The sequence below is a fragment of the Myripristis murdjan genome, chromosome 23 (genome assembly GCF_902150065.1).
Source record: "Myripristis murdjan chromosome 23, fMyrMur1.1, whole genome shotgun sequence".
NCBI lineage: Eukaryota > Metazoa > Chordata > Actinopteri > Holocentriformes > Holocentridae > Myripristis > Myripristis murdjan.
The window spans coordinates 16888244-16909193 of NC_044002.1; positions in this window are offsets into that span (position 1 = coordinate 16888244).

A 20950-nucleotide genomic window follows, 5' to 3' on the forward strand; every position below is an offset into this window, starting at 1 on the left:
TGCATTTGGGTCCTACCAACCTCCTCCACCCACATGACAGTTTCCCCTCTGGCTTTGGAGGAAATTGGTGCTAAAATTATGTTTAAACTGACAAAAAAAACATCTCATAAATCTTTATTTCTAATTTACAGTCACCCTGCTTAGAGTTCACACCATTGATTTGTATTTGTTTTCCCAGAGAGATAAAAAATAAATAAATCAAGATTTTTCAGTCAAAACTATTTTCATTCAGATTTTGTCCACAGTTTTGTCATAGAATTGAACTGTATTGAATATGAACTGCTTTATAGAGCTGTGCTGACACTGTCTTTATTCATCTGCCCTTTTTGTTCTAACAAAATGCAGAGAATAATTAGGTTTTCACACTCCAAATTTTACTCTTCATTCTCAAAATGAATTTGCTTGTGGAGCATTCTCCTCTGCCTCCCTAACCCTGAACACCTCAGTGCTTCTCTTATATTCAAGAAATCTCATCCTGATGCAATGATGGCAATGGTATAAAAAAGAACAAAGACCTGTTTTCTTTTTTACTTTATAAGTTAGCTAATTAGTGTTATAATAGTTAATATTATGACAATTCCTACCACTTATCACTACATATAACCACTGTTATATTCTTACCAGTTGTAAGTCTGCTATTAGCTATTCTCATCTAGATATGATTGTTTGACTGTTGCAGCATTTTAATAAAGGTTCAATATATTTATAATGCTACTATTTATTATTGGCTTGTTAGTAGTGACTGGTTATTGAGGACAAGTTGCACTAGTTTCATTTTTCACCGGTGAATGATTGATACGATATCGAAATTTTCAATTTGACCAGCAAACGTACAATCAGGATGGGAAATTAACAGCAGCCACCAGGAAGCGCACCGGTGGATTTTGACCAACCAGCCCCTGATGAAAGGTTTCTTTTCTAGAAATATGTCTGGCTCTCAAAATAAATTGAAAGAGGTCTGCATTAGCTGTGAAGACAGAGCAACTTGTTGGGCTGTCGGCCAGCTGTGGCTGCCACCACCTTGTGTCCCAGCCAAAAGACGAGTTTAACACTCTTGACTAGAGAAAATTAATTGTCAAGATGGACTTTTTTTTTCTTTTTTTTTTTTTTTTTTTTAGTGCATCCATGTCTCTATATCTCTCTCCTTCCCTCAATTCATCACCCTCCCCTCTCTGGGCCCGTGAAGCCAGTGGAGTGGATGTGGATGTGGCAGGCTCAGCTGTGCCCGTGCTAGCCCAATCACCCTGGCATTACCACTGTCCTCCATGCACTCCATGACCAAAATAACGCCGATTATTCGTTTATATCATCCACAGTAGGGAAGTTGTTTGGGATCATTACAGCATTTTGTTTTGAAAAAAAAAAAGGATGATAATTGGACCTGTTGACATATAAATCAATCACAAGTATGTTTTTCGTGTGTTTTGTAATGGTGGAGGCAACACATTAATTTACCGTCTATCCTTTTCATTTGTCTCTCCATTACGTCCAACAGCAAACAACAGATGAGCTGCACGCATCCCCATTTTTCCATCTCGTCCTCCCTCCCTCGCTCCACATCTCCTGCAGATACAGTAGTGCAGCGGCCGGCACATTTGAGCCGTGCGCCCCCTCCATGTCTCCATCCCTCCCTCTCGCTATCCCACCATCACTGGCTAAGCTGAGCAGGGCGTCGAGATGCTATCACGCCCCAGGCAATCTGAGATACAGTCATATGTCACAAATAGGTGTCATCTCTTATTACAGTGGGGGGTTTGAAGGCGAGTGAAAACTCACTTATCAGAAAGGACATAGCTGTGACATATCCTCCCGTCTGTCTGTCTCTCTCTCTCCTTCTCCATTTGCCCAGCCTGTGCTGGATATCACCTTTTTTTTCCTTCACAGGCCAGCGATATTTGACCAATAACACAAATGTAATGCCTCTCCCCTCCGCTCTCCTGCACTATCCCAGTTGATTTAATGGACCCGTAAACTGACAGTATAGTTTATTCAATGTTTTTTAAAAGCCGGGAAGTGAGCCTGCAGGTATGGGAAGGACATACAGGGCCCCATCTCTACTTTCTTATGGTAGCCTTGACTATTATCAAGTTATTTGTTGGAAATTGATATGATTTATTGCTTGGTGTTAGTTTTGGCCTAGTTTACGGAACTTGCTGCAGGAAAAGTTTTCATATCTCTTATCATTTTTCTCTCCGTTTATTGCATTTCCCATCGCCCCTAGCTGTTCAGTGTTAAAACAGAGTGTTTCTAAAAGTCTTAGTGCTTCTAAAAGTTTTAGGCTGATTTTTGAACAAGTCAGTGCCCCGTTTAAACAATAGCATCTAATGCAATGGCTGGTAACAGATGTTGGTGCTTTCAGAAATAATACAAATTCATATTCTTGCTTCTCTTTGCTGTAACAGTAATGGTTGGAGAGAGAGAGAGGGAGCTTAAAGGTTTCAGAGATTTTCAAAAGGTTGGTTTCTACAAATGCTATTTTGACATACAGTCAATTGCATAAAAATAGCAAATGGCTAAAATGATGATTATAAAATTGTAGCAGTTAATAATATAATATAAAATAATATAAATGCAACTGATAATCGATAACACACTGCTCTGTTTTAATGATGGGATACTCTTTACATGCCAAAATATGAAAATATGTCCCTTGTTTGACCTTTTTAAAGGAAAGATAGTTGAGTTATTGTATATTGTAGTTTTTTTTTTTTAACTATATATTTACAAGGGATATGAATCAACAGGGTCACTGAAGGGGCAAATCTCTATTTTTGCTAATCAATGAACTCTCAGCTAACGTGAGACGTTGTGACATGATTTGTTAGAATGAAATCCATTTCCGATACTCTGTGCATGAAATACATCACTCTATTTTTGTACTTAACTATACTGGAGCTCAATAAAGGAGAGGACAGCGGATCACACATCATACATGGTTTATGGTGCATTGACTCTGCGGATATAAGCTGCAGCCTTTACTTTGTAGCCTTGGGTCATGGTTAAAAGTGTTCGCTCCTCACAAATGCTGTATCTGTAGCCGAGGAACAAAGCAGTTCAGCTGTATCAGTTGTTATAGTCCTTGAACATAATAATACAAGGTCAGTCCACGCAGTGCATTCACTGACTTTCAGTACAGCAGCTACCCATGGAGAAGCATGCATGTCAAAAACCTACAGCTCATTAGATGCTGAATATGTGTGTGTGTGTGTGTGTGTGTGTGTAATCACCCACACGTTTCACTCCTATTTTCAGTACATCAGCTTCAAAGCATGGAGAAACAAACAAACTTCACACTGGTCTCATCATTATATGCTAAAGGAGACAATTTACAGTGTAGAGCTTATTATCTAATTTATCATGTTAAAACAGAAAATGTAACATTTTAATCACTGCATAGTATTGATGCTATTATTAATACTCTGTTGTATTGCTGACTTGTGTCAATAATGATAGAATTAGCCAAACAACTGTGAACCAATAATATTCAGATTTTTTTTTTTTTTTTTTTCGAACCCAGGCTGCTGTGGTAAGGACTTAGCCTTGGTACACGGTAGGCGCTCTATCAGGAAATGTAATATTCACATTTTCACATATTCAAGTTTGCTTTGATATTATTGATCCCACTTTTCATGAGACAATTTGTCACTGAATATTTTCAGTACACTAAAAAATAAAAAATCACTTTCCAGATTAGATGGAATCATGCCATTTTCTCCCAGTCTGCTGCTCGGTCATGCACATGTGGCATCACAGCCCAGCTGCGGCCTGGTGATTTTCACTTCCACCACGTGTCAGTGCATTTCGGCGTTTCTGTGTAAATGTGGAAGAAACCAGAAAGCAACAGTGGCTAATCTTTCATCATTAAGCAAAAGATGAACCGGGGAGTTCCTGCAGTCGAGCCTATTTCCTACCTCCATTAAGCCTATTCATTACCGTCACTCATATCTTCTTGATGCCTAATTCAAATCACTTTTCTCGGCTCTCTATTGAACCAGTCCGTCCCTATTCACCCATTTCCTCTTTCTCGCTCTCTCTCTCTCTCTCGATGATCCTCAAAAACCATCATGTTCTTTCTTTTTTATCTTCAGGACAATCCTGTGATTTTATAGCCCTCTTCTCCTCCTTAACCATCTGCACATTTCTCTTGTCCATGGTGGAGCAGTGGCTCCTGGGTGCGGGCTTCGTCTGCCGAGATGGGAAATCACCTAGCGAGGACGAGTCAGCCATCAATCTTCCTCTCCCTCTCACCCACTCCTACTCTGCCTCACTATCTCTGCCTGTCTGCCTCTTCTCTATCTCTGACTGTCTGTCTCTCTGGCTCTCTCCTCTCCTCTCTCACTCTCTCTCTCTCTCTCTCTCTCTCTCTTGTTCTAATCCCATCTTCAGTCAAGGCCAAAAGTGTGTGATGGCCCTGCTCTCTCCTCCCATACGATCCAGCTGGACCAATATAACCCTCCTCTCAGCCCTCTCCTTATTACTTCTCTGTCCAGATAGGATCTCTAGAAGGCTTCAATCCATTGTATTTATCTCACACTCTGTCCTTCAGTGACCATCTTTATTGAATGAATCCGGATGGGAGATGGCTTAGCTAAAAGCCACAGTGGAAATCCTCAGCTGATGGTTTCATAACAGGGGCTATCCTAGCTTAGCTGCCACATTGGTGGTAATGTCCCTAAACCCACGTCTCAGGCAAGGTTTCCCACTGTACCCCAGCACTGAGATGGTCTTGGTTCCACTGTAAGCCCGTCGACAATTAGCATGAAGTTGCTTTTGAAAATCCGGGCCGAGATCCATTAAGATAAAGTTGTGGATCGGGTCTAAACCTTGTTAAACACTTAAGGGTCTCAAAAAAGGGGACCGGGTTGTGGCCTCCCATTCGTTGGCTAATGCCCATGTATGGTGCCTGGGGATCACAGAGGGGTTTTAACCTACCCTGTCAGCCTAAATTAATGAGGTAATTAAGGGCTCAGGTGGAATTAGCAGTAGACACCTTTAGTGCCCTCAGGCAGGCAGATAGGCAGGTGGGATGTAAAGCTATAGCTAAAGGACAGACGCTGCTATATAATACGATGCTGGAAAGGAAAGGTTACAGCGAACAACTGTTGTGCAGCAGGACCCCTTTGTAGACAATGCAGAGGTGCCGTGGCGACAGCTTGTGAAATACACTTGTCTTGTATTTTGACATGCACACCACTTGACACTGGTGCAGCGACTGTGTAATACCCGAAACGATTTGCTCAGAAAACACCACAGCAGTTTGTTTTCCACCGCAGGATTATGGTGATAAGGGATTGGGAGAGTATGAGGAAAATTTAGTAGGCTGTTTCAGGCAGTTTAATGTGATTACATAGATTGCAGCAGTTGTACCAATTGCTCAATTTAAAGCATCAATAAAACACTCCCTCCGGAATGATATTCAGATGATGAATCCTTAATACTACGTCGTGTTGCTCTACTTTGGCCTTCTCTTTCATCATGTTCTGTTTTTGCAATTCTGCTTTCAGACAAAAGAAAAATGAAAAACTGACAACCAATGAAAAATGTATGATACAAAACAAAATCCCCACTGATGGTACAAAACGCTGGGACCACATGCAGGGCTGTATCCCCCAGTTAGCGCAATCAGCCCGTTCAGTTGTTTTCGGAGCTTCAAAATCCTTCTTTAATTTGCCTCCTCCCTTTCATCTACATCTGGTTTTTCATCAGTGAAATCAATAAGGGATCATATCTCACTTGGATTTATCCTGGTCAGTCTGTCCCATGGTTTGTCCGTATATTTTTTACACTCTTTGTGGTTTTGCGTTGTAGATAATAAACCTGCTCGGCGAATGGCTTCCAAATAAGAGTTTAGGGCACCACAGGGGTCCCTGAGGGAATTTCAGGGGGTCAAATGAAAACTTGTGCAATTCCAGACTCTCTGTTTGCCATTAGCACAATGAGAGAGTTAAGAATGACTAGAACTTCCTAATTAGCAGTCTCTTTCTTGCCACCATTATCTCTCCACTTACAGGTTAGACAAATGCCGATGTTATTCTCAGAGGGGATAAAACTTTACCAAATGGGGATATGAGGCTTAAAGTGCAATACCAGTCTGCGTAGGGGTCCTGTGACATTGAAAATAAAATTGTTGAATCCCAGGCCTGTGAATGATGCTGTTATGTTTACAACAAAGTATGGTGCAGGGAAGAGAAGAAGAGTGACTCCACATTAGTGATGCAGTCAGAGACGCGGGTGGGTTTTTAACCTGTCGTTTTTCTAATTCAAAACACGGCGGGGAGCCCCAAGTCGTTTTCTCAGGCAAACACGTTAAAGCCTTATTACATTCTCAGTGATCAATTTCTGTCCATAGGGCAGAGGTAATTAGGTTCCCCACTTGCACTGTCTCTTCCAGTGTCAATGATATGTCTTCTGAGAGAGCACACTATAGAGAGTGTAAAATGAACGATTATTACTGAGAACGTAGCCCGCGGCTGCTCCGTTAAGCCTCGGCCATCATCCGCACATAAAAATGTTCATGCATGTGTTCATAAATGTGTTCATAAATGTGTCCACAGAGACACTATCACCCAACATTGTAACAACAACGCTATCTCACATATGCGTCCTTGTTTTGCTTTTTTTTTTTTCCAGCATCTTCCAGGCCATATAATTATCATTATCGCTGGAAAACAAAGTACAGTACGGCAGCTTTACACCAGGCGTTGTGGTTGCTATTGTTGTTATTATTGTCCTCACAGTGTCCTCTGGTGCCAGTCAGTAGTTTGGCTCCTGCGGGTTTGACTCCTCTCCTCTAACACATGACAAGAGACCTGCCGTGTCCTCGGTTGGACTGTCTCCCTTCGCCCCCTCTCTCTGCCTCGATTCGCTCTTTCTTCTCATATCCCGGGGTTATCCACATATGACACCTGCCAGGCAGGTAGACAGAGAAGAAAGGTGACATCTCATTCTCACCTGCAGATACGACCTCTTATCCTTTTCTCACCCTCATGCTTTAACCTTGGATGTTTACAGTCATTTCTGACTTCTGAGTGTCCACTTTCCAAACCCAAAAGCATGATCCAAATGTCAGAGAGGGCAATGGAAAGGGACAAGGATGACAGACACGAATCTCCTCATTTTTATTAGTCTTGTGTACAACACTGGCAACCAGGCTCTTTGTCTACCCTGCACATACATTATACTAGAAATGTCCGGGGATCAGGCCATGGGGCACAGGTGAATTTGTTGCATCTGACATTTTCTGCAGTAGCATTTTTTTTTTCAGGCTCAGTGAACTGAGGGAAAATGACATTTAATTACAGGAGAGCAGTCACGCAGTTCGGCTAATTACGATCCCGGGAGTTCAGTCATCATATCTAATTAACTTTCACTTTCATGAAAGCTTAATGTAGCGCCACAGCTACGCGCTGCATGCACCACACTTCAGGAATATTGACAACTCTTTGGAAATTAATTTCAAAATAATCTTTTTTTTCCTCTCTCTTTCCCATCTTGTTTCTAAAATAGAAATTACTCGAATGCCAATATATGTTTTTTAAAATATTTTGTCAAGTTTACATTCATTAGTGTTATTCTCTGCTCATTTATTTATAAGGTAGTTATGAGACTATGGAAGATATTCATAATTGATGTAACCCACTCTCCTGCTTAAATGCAGATACATGTAATCCATCACACTAGTGGTGCTGGTGATTTATATCTTTATTGATTGTTAAAAGTGCACTGCATATTGTGATTCAGTTCCATTATGATGCTCTCAGAGGACAATCAATTCATTATTATGCCTGCCCTTGACACATTGTACTGTGTTTACTGGGGCATAGTCCTTGAAGTGCATGCATGCATGCGTTGGTGTTGTCAGTTTTCATGTATTGTGCCGGACTTGAAGACCTTTCTTTGAAGCATCCTGCCTATTCTGCAGATTCTTTTGGTATCCAAGTCATTTTGTGGGTCAAGTCACCATATCAGTGGGATCTCTTGAATTGTTCCAGGGTGAGGTTTTATAAGGCTTTTATTTTTTGTCGGAATAGTAACACAAATCTCCCATCTGACAAAAATATCTATATATTATATTGTTTACTAAACTCACAGCTCAAAACCAATCCAATGCAAAGCAACCCAACATACTATTAGTACATGCTTTACAATGCATGTACTTATACCTATACTGAGTAGCCAAGGTGACCTCTTCTTGCATGGCCCCTTTGTATCCATTTGTTTTTGTCTGAGTGGAGTGCACTGTGCCCTGCCTCCTACTTTATATGCTGATGTTGTTGATGGGATGTATGAGTCTCTCTCTGAAACCTGAGGTTGTGCTGGAGTAGAAACTAGAGTGCTAATTGGTGGCTTGCAATCCCCTCAGTGTAGCTTGAGTTCTTTAAAGGTCAGCTCTACTCATAAAATGGAGTGGTCCGTTTTTTATTTATTTGCCCCCCCTTTCTCTTATTTTTAAAAAATATGCAAGGACATCATTGGCTGTGACCCTATTGGGGAGGAGAAAAATAATTAAAAATGTAAAAAATGAAAATTTAATAGTATAAAATAGTCCAAGGTTAGTTTTCAATTTCTTTTCTTGCCCCCGGTTTTTTCAACAAAACTATCAACACTAGATGTTTGTTGTAAATACATATAAATGGCCTATTATAATTTGGCCCTTTTACCCAGGGGGTAATACATTCAGTGTTTAATCTGGCTCCATGTGTCACTATCCTACCTTTTTTTTATATCGTCCATAACATTATTTTAAAAGGATTGCCTGGGCTGAATTCACACAAACACCCAATACCTCAGAACTGCAATAATGATGACACAACATGCCAAGCACATAGTTGTGATTTAGAATTACATTTACCGGTGGCCCTCCGCTATGAGGCCCCCCTCACACCGTGGAGACGTGAAAAATGTTAGCGGCCTGCCATAATGCTGCAAACATCAGCGATCCACACAAGGAGGATTAATGCCTCGTCTGGCTTTTATTATGCTGTCCTGCCGTCCTTCGCAGGCTGGCCATTCATCCTTGTAAGATGTCCATATCTGTTCTCAGCGTGTGTGTGTGTGGGTGTCCACGTGCTGTTAATGCGGACGTGTCTGCATGTGTGTGTGTGTGTGTGTGTGCTTGGTCACAAGTATCCACTTGAGTGTGTCCATGTGCGGACATACACGCCTGTTGGACCGCATGCGTTTGTGTGTATGTGTGTAGGTAATCTTAAAGTTTATCCCAGAGGGGGTTAAATCACTTGTCCAGTCATGGGCTTTCCAGGGCCATGTCTCTCTTGTCTTATCAATCTATCGACGTGGCACCTGTGCTGCCGGTTGCGCCGGGAGGCCGATGCGGTAGATGGCCCGGGCCCCACCGCGGAGGAATACTAATGGGGATGCAGATAGCTTTTGGTTTGGCTACCTCAGCAGACATTGATCCCCCTGCGGGCATCTACGGTGGTGACGGATGGAGTGTCACCTCTGAATGAGAGGAGATTGGGACACGTCCCCTCACATCTTCCTGAGCGGGGTTCAGCCTTTGCCTCCCCTCTGTTTGTGTTTTGGTTTGTGCGTGTCGTCCCATCCTTCCTTCCTCTGCTACTCCAGAACCTGGCCGTCCTCCTTCTCTCCTCCCTAGTAGAAACAGAAAATGATCTCCATTGTTTCTAGTCTTTTTTTTTAACCATTTCCATTTTTCCCAAACATATTCCTCCATGCAAGTTATCACCATTCTAGTAGTTAAAGGAACGGCTCACGCATAATAGAAACAAAAATCTGCTAGTGAAGTTTGTGTGATTTGGCAAGGTTTCCATTCTGCTGTAATGTACCCTGTCTCCCCTCACTCCAATGCAATGAGGCTGGATGGGTATTCCAAGTGAAGAGTTCTTTGGGAAATATTTTGCAAATTATATCTGTCTTTATCTGTCTATGTTTTTGGTGAACTGTTCCTTTTAAAGTGCTATGTAAAAAGGTAATAGATCAGATGTCATGAGCTGCAATGTGTCCTTTAGAAAGACACTGGATCTCAACCCCCATGATATAATTCGCTCTGCATAAGCATGCAAGCTTACGCAGAAAAACCCATTTGGAAATATAACCTACAGCATGTAGCCCATCCCCATTAGAAACATAAGCAGGATCACCCCAGGCCTTTTTCAAATCGCCTGTTGAGCAGTTTTGGCTCCTCCTCCCGACACCTCCCTTCTATCCTCATTCCCAAATCTGACTTATCAGCCACCAGCACTTGTATTGTACCAAGAGCAGCTATGCAAATGACTGGGAGGGAAAGGCCAGATCTAATCTTAAGGTTTATTCTAATTAAAAGTGATTTACTTTCCCCACTGCTCCCTGAGAGGGAAGCTTAATGTCCTGTTCTCAGAGGAGATGGCATCCTCTAACTCAATTATGTAGGAGAAGACGCACTTGGGCAAAGTTTACTCTGAATGGAGCTGCTTAACATGCAGCGTAGAGGCAGTCAGCGAAACCTTTCAACTTATGCAAGGCAAGGTGACACAATAGCTAAGGTTAAGGATAGCCCCGATCCTCACTGTCTTCGATATCTGTGGGAGAAAACTTTACTGTGTGCTGAAATTTTACAGTTTTTTCCCCCTTGCTCACAGGCAAACATACAACTTAAGACTTAAATCACAAGATCCGCTCTTCATCTTGGGATCGCTCCAGTCCATCAAGCAATTCGTTTTTCAGCAGAATTTCAACTCTGGGAGCTGATTTGCAACTTATTCCCTCTCTTCTCCCATCAAAAGACAGTGGGAGGAGGCAGCAAGCAGTGCAAACAAGTTTTAAAAGTTGACATTTTATTGAAACAAGTGCCGCTTGGCAGATGGGATTGTATGCCCAGATGAGGACTGGATAACGTTTCCGTCAAGTCTTTATGCACATTTAGCCACTTGAGTGGAAAAATACTCATCATTAAATTCAGAAATCCAAGTGTGTCAAATGCAAGTTTCCGTCGAGGATTTCTGAGGAAACTGGATTAGCCCTTGTATGAAGTGAAGCGAGGGGATATTTGTATTTTTACCAGGAGTCGGTGGAACTCGACAGAACAATATCTGCCCAAAGCACAAGATCGACTGGGCGATCATTTTCAAACGTTTGCGTTAAGTGGTCAGTGAAGAAAATGGCTCAAAGGCCAAACAATTGGTTTGATGGCAGGGTGACTAGTGGATAATAGGAAGGTGGATGGATGCACTCCAGAAACAACTTTGAGCATCTTCTTTTTCTTCTTTTTTTCGGTCTTTACAGAGTCAGTGCAAAAAAAAAATGCCATCCAAAGAAGACCTACAGTAACAGACTTACTCTATGGGGAGTAAATCTGTTCATTTTCTCTTTCGAACACAGGCACATTGAACACACACTCTTTGGAAAAATCTCCTTTGATCTTGCATTTATTTACATATTCAGTAGACAGACTTTAGAGGCAAACTCAAGAAATGATGAACATTTTACTCTTCCAAGAAAAAATAGATTATGGATGGCTTCAGTCATCCTACTATGAGATGTCTTTAAAATAATAATAATAAAAAGTAGGATTACATGTCCCACATCTCAGGTCATCTATCTACTTAAATGCCCTTGTGGACTTGCCTTTGTCAGAAAGACCAAAAGATGGTTGAGAACATGAACTGATGAGCATAAAGGTGCTGTCAGAGGGAGAGATGAAACCCCCTCTGTTGTGTGTCATTTCACAGACTTTTGGTTTCAGTTTCAGTTTATGTTGAAGTTCACTGGCACTGAACTGTCTCCATAGGGGAGGAGAAAAATTTTCTTTATTGCTAAAAGGCAGACCTTTTAGTCTTATAAACTTGGTACAAGATTTAGATTTCATTTCTTATTATTCATATTGCCTTTTAATAATGCGATGGAATATCTAAGGAAATGCATGTTATTGTTGCCACATAATTACGTTTTCTGTGTTATACTGTAACATGAGTAGTGTTTGTTGTTTACTTTGCTTGTAATCTTGAGGAACAGAAATGATTACCAGCTAAAATGGATCGAATCACCGATTAACAAACAACATGGGCTTATAAACAGGTGTGTCCATGCAGTGTTTAAACACAGTTCTCTTGACAAAGGCTGTTTGTTCAAATATTTTTTTTTGTGTTTTGTTTTTTTGTTTTTGTACCTGCTGTGTTTTAAAAGATGTAAAAGATTCAAAAAAAGAAGAAAAATAAAAAGGAGAAAAACTATCAAAGTTTTTTTCAGGAGTGCATCCACCCTCCAATATGTTTAGACTGATCAATCGGAGTTGCACCGACTTTTGCGTCTCATTAGGAAGTTTTCTCTGCAGCGGGGATGCTTCTCCGTTCACTGACTAGTGACTGTCATAAAATGGAAAATTTTATATTATATGGGTCTCAAACATAAAAATGGAATACTTGCACAGAGGGTTAGGCGAAATGATGAACTGCTCCCGTAAGCCTAGCTCTATAGTCTCCCAAAAAAAACAACCCTGTTTCCTAAAAATTACATTTCCATACAACTAAACTGCGTTGGTTTCTGATGCATCACACATACGTTTCTAATCAGCATATCGTTTTAGCCGTTTTCATCACTTTAGCCACCGAAAGTACCTGGTTAATGTTAGAGAAAGTTTAGGTTTAGGCATAAAAAACACGTTATTATAGTAGTGTAATGTTTGCTGGACTCACACACCCCACCCTCCTCCTAGTGGCCTTGAAACTAAGGGATTCCAATGTTGCTACAAACAGTCATAATTCACGATGAAATACATTCCCCTCCAAACATAATTGAAAATGCAGTGTAGTTGTATGAGACCATAAGTTTTAGCAGACAGGGCTCCCCCATAACATCATCAATATGCCTTTTAAAAATATTCTAGTTTTGTTTCCAAATGTTAAATTCTCACTTTTAGTGTCATTAAAATGTATTTTTATTATCAAAAACGGATTATTATTTAGTCAAATTATTATGATTTATTTTTTTTTATATTGTATGTTGTATTGGTCTCAACACAACACCACCAGGTGTCCTTAACGCAGGGCAGCAAACAGTTGCAACCAGTCAAAGGTAATCAGTTGTGATTCAGACGTGAATTAAAAATCAGAAGTTGAATGCCTGCGACATTCTGAATTAATGCTGTCAGACAGGAGCTGTGTTGACTGTTGATACAGCATGACTGTTAATGCATAGAGGCTATCGGTCACATCATATTTGTGTGTGTGTGTGTGTGTGTGTGTGTGTGTGTGTGTGTTTGCAGATATGACATGAGCGCGTCTGATAGCAGAGATTTTTATATTATGCTCAACTGCCTCTGGAGAGCATTTACGTCAATCATGCCTATCAGATGGAGAGATGACATCGACATGTTGCATGACTGAGCATGCTCGCTATGATCTAAGTAAAATCTGGCATGTATCTCAGATTGTGTGTGAGTGCGAACTTGACGCAATCATTGCAGTGGTGGGAGAACATTTAGTAATTTCAACATGTAATGCAGCATATTTAATCCTTTTGGGGTATTTATTTTTAGTTGAAAAATGCTTCCTTGAGTATTACCACATTCACATTTTAACAGCTACTTGAGTAATTTCCTCTAAAATGTGTTACTGTTCTCTTAAATTATGTGTGTCGAAGTAGATGCTAAAACGCAATCAAATTCCCAAAGATCACGCTGTGGCAAAACCAATTTTTTTGTCATAAAAAAATTTCGAGCATGCACAATACTGTAAGGCTTTCAGCTCAGAGGCAGCCGAGCACTTGTGCGTGTGTGTGTGTTTTTTTTTTTTTTTTTTGTAAACCCCCTCTCACACACTCCCCTTGTATTCCAGTTTGAGTGAAACGTGATCGATGTGGCAGCGCTTTCAGACGGCAGATGCTTTTCTGTCATCTGGCTTATTATTATACAGGAAGTTCTGCTCACACATCTTCCTTGGGTATTTGTGAAGCTACGGATTCTTATTCAGTGTAAAATGAAAGCTTCTACCAGAAACACCTCCATAGTTTTGGTATTTTGGTTTTCAGAGGGGGGAAAAAATGGCACACAGTGATGTCTTAGGTTGGTTGAAGTGACTAGATTACTGAGGAGGAATACATGCTGTATTTTATTTGCTGTTTGGCTGATAGGGTTGTATAGACATTTTTTTTTTACAAGATGTAAACTGTGTATATGTGTACATGGGTGGTAACTGCATGTTACTGTAATTAACCTCCTGAACTTCTTTTTTAAGGCCAGCAATTTTACATTTACTTCAGTACATTTTTGTTTATAGCACTTAGATGCATGTCAAGTCTACTTTTAAGGACATTTTGTCAGTGCTCTATACTCATCAGGGTATGGATCATCATAAGTTGACAAATTCTGGAGCCTTTGGCGATGAATGACAGCCAACCGATAAGAGTATTGTGGCTTTGCTTTGTCGGTGCCAAATTTCCCAATTCCTATTTAAAAGAAACCAGTGAAACTTTTTGCATCTAACAATGTTATTTACAGTTGTCAGCAAAGTAAGAATACTATACTCGACGAGCAATTTCTTGTACTCTCTCCACAGCTGCCTGTGTGTACGCTCCACTACACCGCTGGTTATTTACTTCCACCTTCCACCAGTTTCCACATGTGATGATCTCAAATAATGGTCTTAAATTTTACAGTACAGTAAGCATGTACACTTCACTCTACAGATGTCCATCCTCGGCAAACAAGTGTGTTAGAGTGTTAGAGAAAGAACATTATCTACCACGTCATGTTGGCGCGAGACTGCTGCTGCTCCATCATTCTCCATGTGAATTCTAATAGACGGGGTGAGATGTGCATTTCCTGTGTAGGCCCTCATTGACACTGGCACCATTTAGTGCTGTCAGCCCACCCAGACACACACGCACGCACACACACAGCACTTACTGAATAAAGGTCAGGCAATCAGGCATCTGGAAGGACAGCTAATTTGTCATCCCTCGACAAACGTGTCAGCGTCCGATCTTGTCCGCAGGGCTTGATACTGCAACAAGCTGTAAAGGTTAAGAGATTCAAAGATCCCCCCACCCCACCCCACACACACACACACACACACCACACACCCCTCCACCTCCGCCTCCTCCTCCCTTCCCTCCCTACTGCCCCTGTCTCCATTTCAACAAGCAACATGCGACAGAGCAGAAAATTCAATTTTGTATTTGATACTGTGAGAGCCATATGTGGTTTCATGGCTGTAATTCTCAGGAGTCCGAGGCATGCCGTCCCCCTTGCCCGGTGAGACTCTGCAGAACAACCGCCCGCACCCACCCCACCCCACCGCCACCGCTCCCCGGATGGGCAGATCGAGACGTCGCTGTCTTGTACGTGTCATTCCCAGCAAGTGAAGGATCTTCCTCAACTTGTTTCCTGCTGCCCGCTCTGTGTCTCTCCCTCCATCTGCAACAATGATGCACCAAATGAATGTCCTCTGCAGAAACAGAGGACGTCCTCCACTTTAGTTTTAGTTAAACATGATTTATACCGATGCTGGCAGAGTTGTATGACATCAACACGCCTATAAATAGAGATTAATCTGCAAAACAACAAATAGCATGTGAGAAATGAGTTTGGATTTGCACCTACCGATGTAAACCTTGTTAATTCTGCATTTTTTTGTAATCAAAACCTGAGAACTCACTTTTAAACTATTTCTAGAGGTTTGTGGTTTGCTTTCGACTCCAGGATTATGTATTGTCTTACAAAAATATTGTTCTTCTGATCTGTGTCAAAGGTTTATTTTTATCTTATGTTTCCCCCCGTTGCTATGCCAGCACAATCACAATGTAGAGACAACACATCCGCTAAACCCTGAGCGGTTCAGACCCACGTTCTCCAGCTGTTTGCTAACTTGCCAGCTAATTCAGTTTGTAACCATGGCCGCCCTCAGTAGTATCATCATTTTAAGAATGACGTCAGACGTTATTCGAGGTGAAAATCATTACAAGTCAGGATATGAGGGGGAACTGATGTGTTTAGAGGGTCAGATCGTCGGCTTGGTCAGACGTCCGGGTGAGTGGCCTGCACAGGGAGTGATTTGTCTGAGTGACCCTGGCGGAGCTCAAAGGGATAGGTACTGCATGAAAATAGACTACAAAATAGGACTGCAAACCTTAAAGCACTGCATTTTTGAAACAGTTTCTGATCTGGAGTTGTGGTAAATCATGTCTGAAGCCCAGTGAAGTCCAATGTATTTTCTCATTGGATGTTATGGTGCCACTTTTCATAACAGTGTCCTTATAAAGGTTTTATGAGTGATTTATAATTAAGTTGTTAATTTGGTTGAAGCCATTTTTTTTTTTTTTCATTTTTTTTTATACATGATGCAGATACCAAGGATGTCTGACTGATAAAGAGACAAGATAAATGAACTGAGCAACTAGCACAATCTGAAATTTAACAGAATGCACTGTGGCAGTATCAGTGAGCCTGTACCCATGTATGAAAACTGTCTTATAGCTTGTTTATAATTGATTATTAATGGTAACTGATTATAAACCAGCCATAAACCCTTTTAAGGGAAGTTTTATTGTAAATTGGTACTTTACTTTTGAACCAGCAATGGCTAAAAATATTCAATTTGCTCCAGGCCTGTCTAGAAACTGTGTCATATCTCACCGTTAAGTATTGGCACACTTGTAATCAAAAATGCATCACGAGCATTGTTATTACTTTCAGTGTATTTTGTTACCGGGTGCTCTAGGCAGCCAGACGATTCTGAATTTGGGTGCGACATGGAAAAGACGCTACAGTGGACAATCGAGATGCACCCGGCCCAGGCAGTTTGTCAATCCAAACACGACCTGTGTGATTATAGAGGCATTACAAGCGGTGTCGTCCCTGAATGCATCGTAATAGCCTGTTTAGTGAGGCCATCAACACCTGCAGGCGTGTCTCCTTCTGACTCCCAAGAGAGTATGAGTGAGTGAGTGAGGGAAAGAGATTGATGGAGAGATATGAATGAATAGGGAAGGATGAACATTTTTTTTTCTCTCTCACCCAACAGTTTTTCCTCATGTTTTTTTTCTGTTCCTTCCTTTTTGCTCTCTCTTTTGCTCTCGTTCTCTCATCACTCTTTTTCATTATGCCTCGCTCCCACATCTCTCAGTCTCTTCTGATTCATATCCTGTCTGTTACAAACTGCCATCAAGCCACCAACTGGCACCGCGCTATCTCTGATTGTTGTTTTTTACACACAAGTCAAATGTGTATTTAGCAAAGGGATATGTGCACGTCTGCTTGTGTGCTTGCGGTGTGTGTGTGTGTGTGCGTGTGCTTCTGCATCCCTTTCAGAAACAGAGACACACAGGCACAGTTTGTACATCTGCTGATATCTATAGATAGCTGATGCACCACAGGGGGTACCTCGGTTGCGAGTCACCGCTCTGAAGAAGTGTGACTGCAGGTTTCCCCTGCAAAATAAGGGAAGCGTCGAGATGCGGGTGGAGTGGAGAGGAAAGGCGAGAAGAGAGTGGCGAGTTGAGTAGGCAGGGTGGAAGTCACGCTGAGAAGGCATCACACCCATGTTTGAAGCCTCAGTGACACACAAATCAGCCATGATCTGCTTCTTGGCGTCTTGACACATATTCTCCTTTTATGTGTCTCTCCTGACCATGTGCACGTCTGTGTGGGTGTGTTATAAATACCATGATGCAACTTCCAAGTGTATGGTTGGACTTTTTTTTTTTTTTTTTTTTTTACAGTTGCTGCTCATTCTAAGTACATTTCTTTATGCAATATATTAAAGGAAAGTTAGATCCAGTTGAAAATAAGGATTTTCTCGTGTAGTATCATTCTTGAGTGCTATCTGACAGCATGTTAGATAAAATAATCCTCTGTAAAATGTTGGATATGTATCCAGGAACAGCACAAAATCAACACGCCGTGCTAACAAGCTTGTTACTCACTACTATTTGTTGAGCCTGCTGGAGGATAACAGGTGCAGCTGAAGAGTGAGTCAAACAGGGCTGGAGGAATGACACCTGAGTTTGTGTTCGGATTCGATCGCTTCACTCTTATGTGTGAAAGTAGCTTTTAATCCCTGGCAAAACTGATCGCTTGACTCAGGAGAAAACAACAAACAGGCTTCTCTTTGCAAAGAAAAGACTTCAGATCCTCCCAGTTTCATCAGGATGTTTTTCTGCACTCTGCGATCACAATAAAAGTCATTTTAACAAGAAATGAAGTATTTGGTTTCCTATTCCTGATTATGTGCCGAGTCCTTAATAATAATAAGTTTCCCCCTCTCTGTGACTTTTCTATGACTTCCCGTGACTATATAAATGTAATAAAACATTTTGTTTTTCACTGACCAAAATTTTAACGGCACTTCAGATTCAGAGATCAAAGGTCTATTTTTTTTCTGTTTTGTTCTACAAAGAAATTGAATATAAAATGAACACAAATAAATAAATATTATGTTTGGTAAATAACAAGTTGCTGATTTTTTTTAAATTGAGGCTGACAGAAATGCACTCCATGACCTCCAGAAATTTCAAGAACCATGAGAGCCCCGTTGAAATATCTTGAGATTATAACTCTTTTCATTTTTGTACAGGCTACTGTTACAAATTCAATTTCAGGCTACAGGCAAACTATCAATATTAGCAAAATACTGAACAAGAATGCACAAAAAAAAAAAAAAAGCCAGTTCACAGTTTATGTTTTGTTGAAGTTGCAAGCCACTCTGTGTTTGCAGATTTTCATTGGTAGTAGCAGCACAAATTATATTCCATTGATAGACAGGATTCATAGCAAAGCCAGCGTGTGATTGGCTGTTGCTTAAAAGGTTCAGTTGCACCCAACAAACAAGGAAACAAGGCGACTGTGGTCAGCATCACCTAACATTTACTCTGGCAATCCAAAAGTGGATTTGGAGCAAACAGCTTTTTGTGTTGCCAGCAGTGAGGACACATGATCCCTCACGGGGATCTTGTCCCTCCACAGCGACTTCCCCTTCACTGTTCCTATCCTTAGACAACAGTCTTGATTAAGAGCTGTGCAAATAAGTCGGGTTATTTGAAGAGAGCTCTAGTGACTGTGAGATGCTGGCTAATTTGAGGTAAAGATGCATGCATGGCCTTTGATCCAAGCGGTGAACAAAGTTGACTGCGACCACCCTGGCGTCCCTTAAGGCCTCGTTGTCAGCCTGCCAAATCGTCATCTTCCCCCATTACTGAATATAAAACTGCAGAATACATAATGCAAATAATCGGGCTGGAAACAAACACAAGCAGCGTTCCCCCAAAGGAAGAGCCAGCCGTCTCTAATGAGCGGGGTAAAATCAGAATATTCATACCTCTTCCCTTCTGCAGAAACGACTGAGCGATTCCTTCCTCTCCCAGTCGTTCTACCCCACTTCTCTCTTTTTCTAGGTTCCTCTCTTCCTCTAATTCACTTCTCTCTCTTTCTCTCTCTCTCTCTGTGTGTCCTTCCCTCTCACCTCTATCTCCGTTTCCGCTTTTGTTCGCTCCTCTCTTCCTGGAATGTGGCGATAAAGAGTAACGTGAATAGGCAGCCAGTGATGTTGACAAAGCTGTTCACAGATTACGCCCCTGGATCAGAGTCACAAATCTGCCAGAGACGAGGCATTTGTTTATGGGAGAATTGGTAATGAATGCAAAAAAATAAAAATAAAAAATTAGCAAAGAGGCAGAATTTCCCCAAAAATCATCTGGAAAAACAACCCTCCCCCACATACTGGATTTAATTGTCAGAATGTAGCTTCATAATGTCATACCTCAAAGTCTCAACCCACTCAGACAATTTGGGGGTCTGACAATTGAAGGTCTGGTGAACTTGAACAAAAAAAAAAAAAGTACTTGCAGACAATGCCAGCTCATATTTGATGCACTGGGACTTTCAAACAGATATTCCTCATCAGCAGCAAAAGGAGCAACCGGACAGTTCTTCATTTCCCAAGCAAAACTGAAACTGACCCAAATAATCTACATTTACGGCGGAGCAGACAAGTTCCACAGATCTGTGATATTGGATATGGCAAGGATTGCAGCTGCCATACCCTCCCAGCCTCAGCTAATTCACAAAATAAATTAAGAACAAAAGTTGTCTCGCACAGCACAGACATGTTTAATCTTCTCTGTTACACTAACTGCACAGACTACCAGAGTCTTATTTATCTTGTTTAGATTTGTACGCATCAGACTAAATTTTGCTCAAGCGTACAAGCCAGAATCACTGATCATTACCTCATGAAGCCAAAAACAAGAGGCAAAGTAATGAGGATATGGAGAACGCAGTACAATGTGAGCATAATGTCAACTGAAAGGAATTAGATCTACTCTCAAATGACTCCTCACAGTTCAATAGCAAGATCCACTGAATGCGTGGTGCCATTTGGTGCCATTTCGCTTATATTCAAACCACCTTACAGAATAGTGATTGCATAGATTTTCAGCATGGGCTGCCACAGGAAGAATCAAAGCCCTCAGCCTTGCAGTGTGTCATTCTCCTCCAGTTGAGCTACACAGGAGCAGATCAAATCTCGAGCTATTTCAGATCCCAAATCAGAAAAGATGCCGAGATGTCATTACTGCCTTTCTCATGGACCTCAGGCAGAGGAGCTTATCGACATTACTCTCTATTTACTAAATCCAAAATGGCTTTTTTTCCCCCCACATTGGATTGCAAATCTTAATTAATGTGAAAAACATGCACCGACCTGCCATTGTGCACCAAATGAGTTGACACAGGCTGCACTACATTATGCAGAAAGGAATGACTGTAGTGGAAGTGAACACAAAACTGAGCGAGGAGGAAGAGGGTGAAATGCGTGATGTACCTCAAGGCTGAGGCTGAAGTGTAAAGTCTAGTTTGTTTGTTTTTTCTTAGACCACTTTTTGATAATGACCTGCAATAATAATTTAAAAAAAAAAAAAATGTCCTAATGTATTCTTTTTTTTTTTGCTTTTCAGATATTTCAACAATGGTCGTGGTCATTTGGTTGCATTCCTCTTAGAT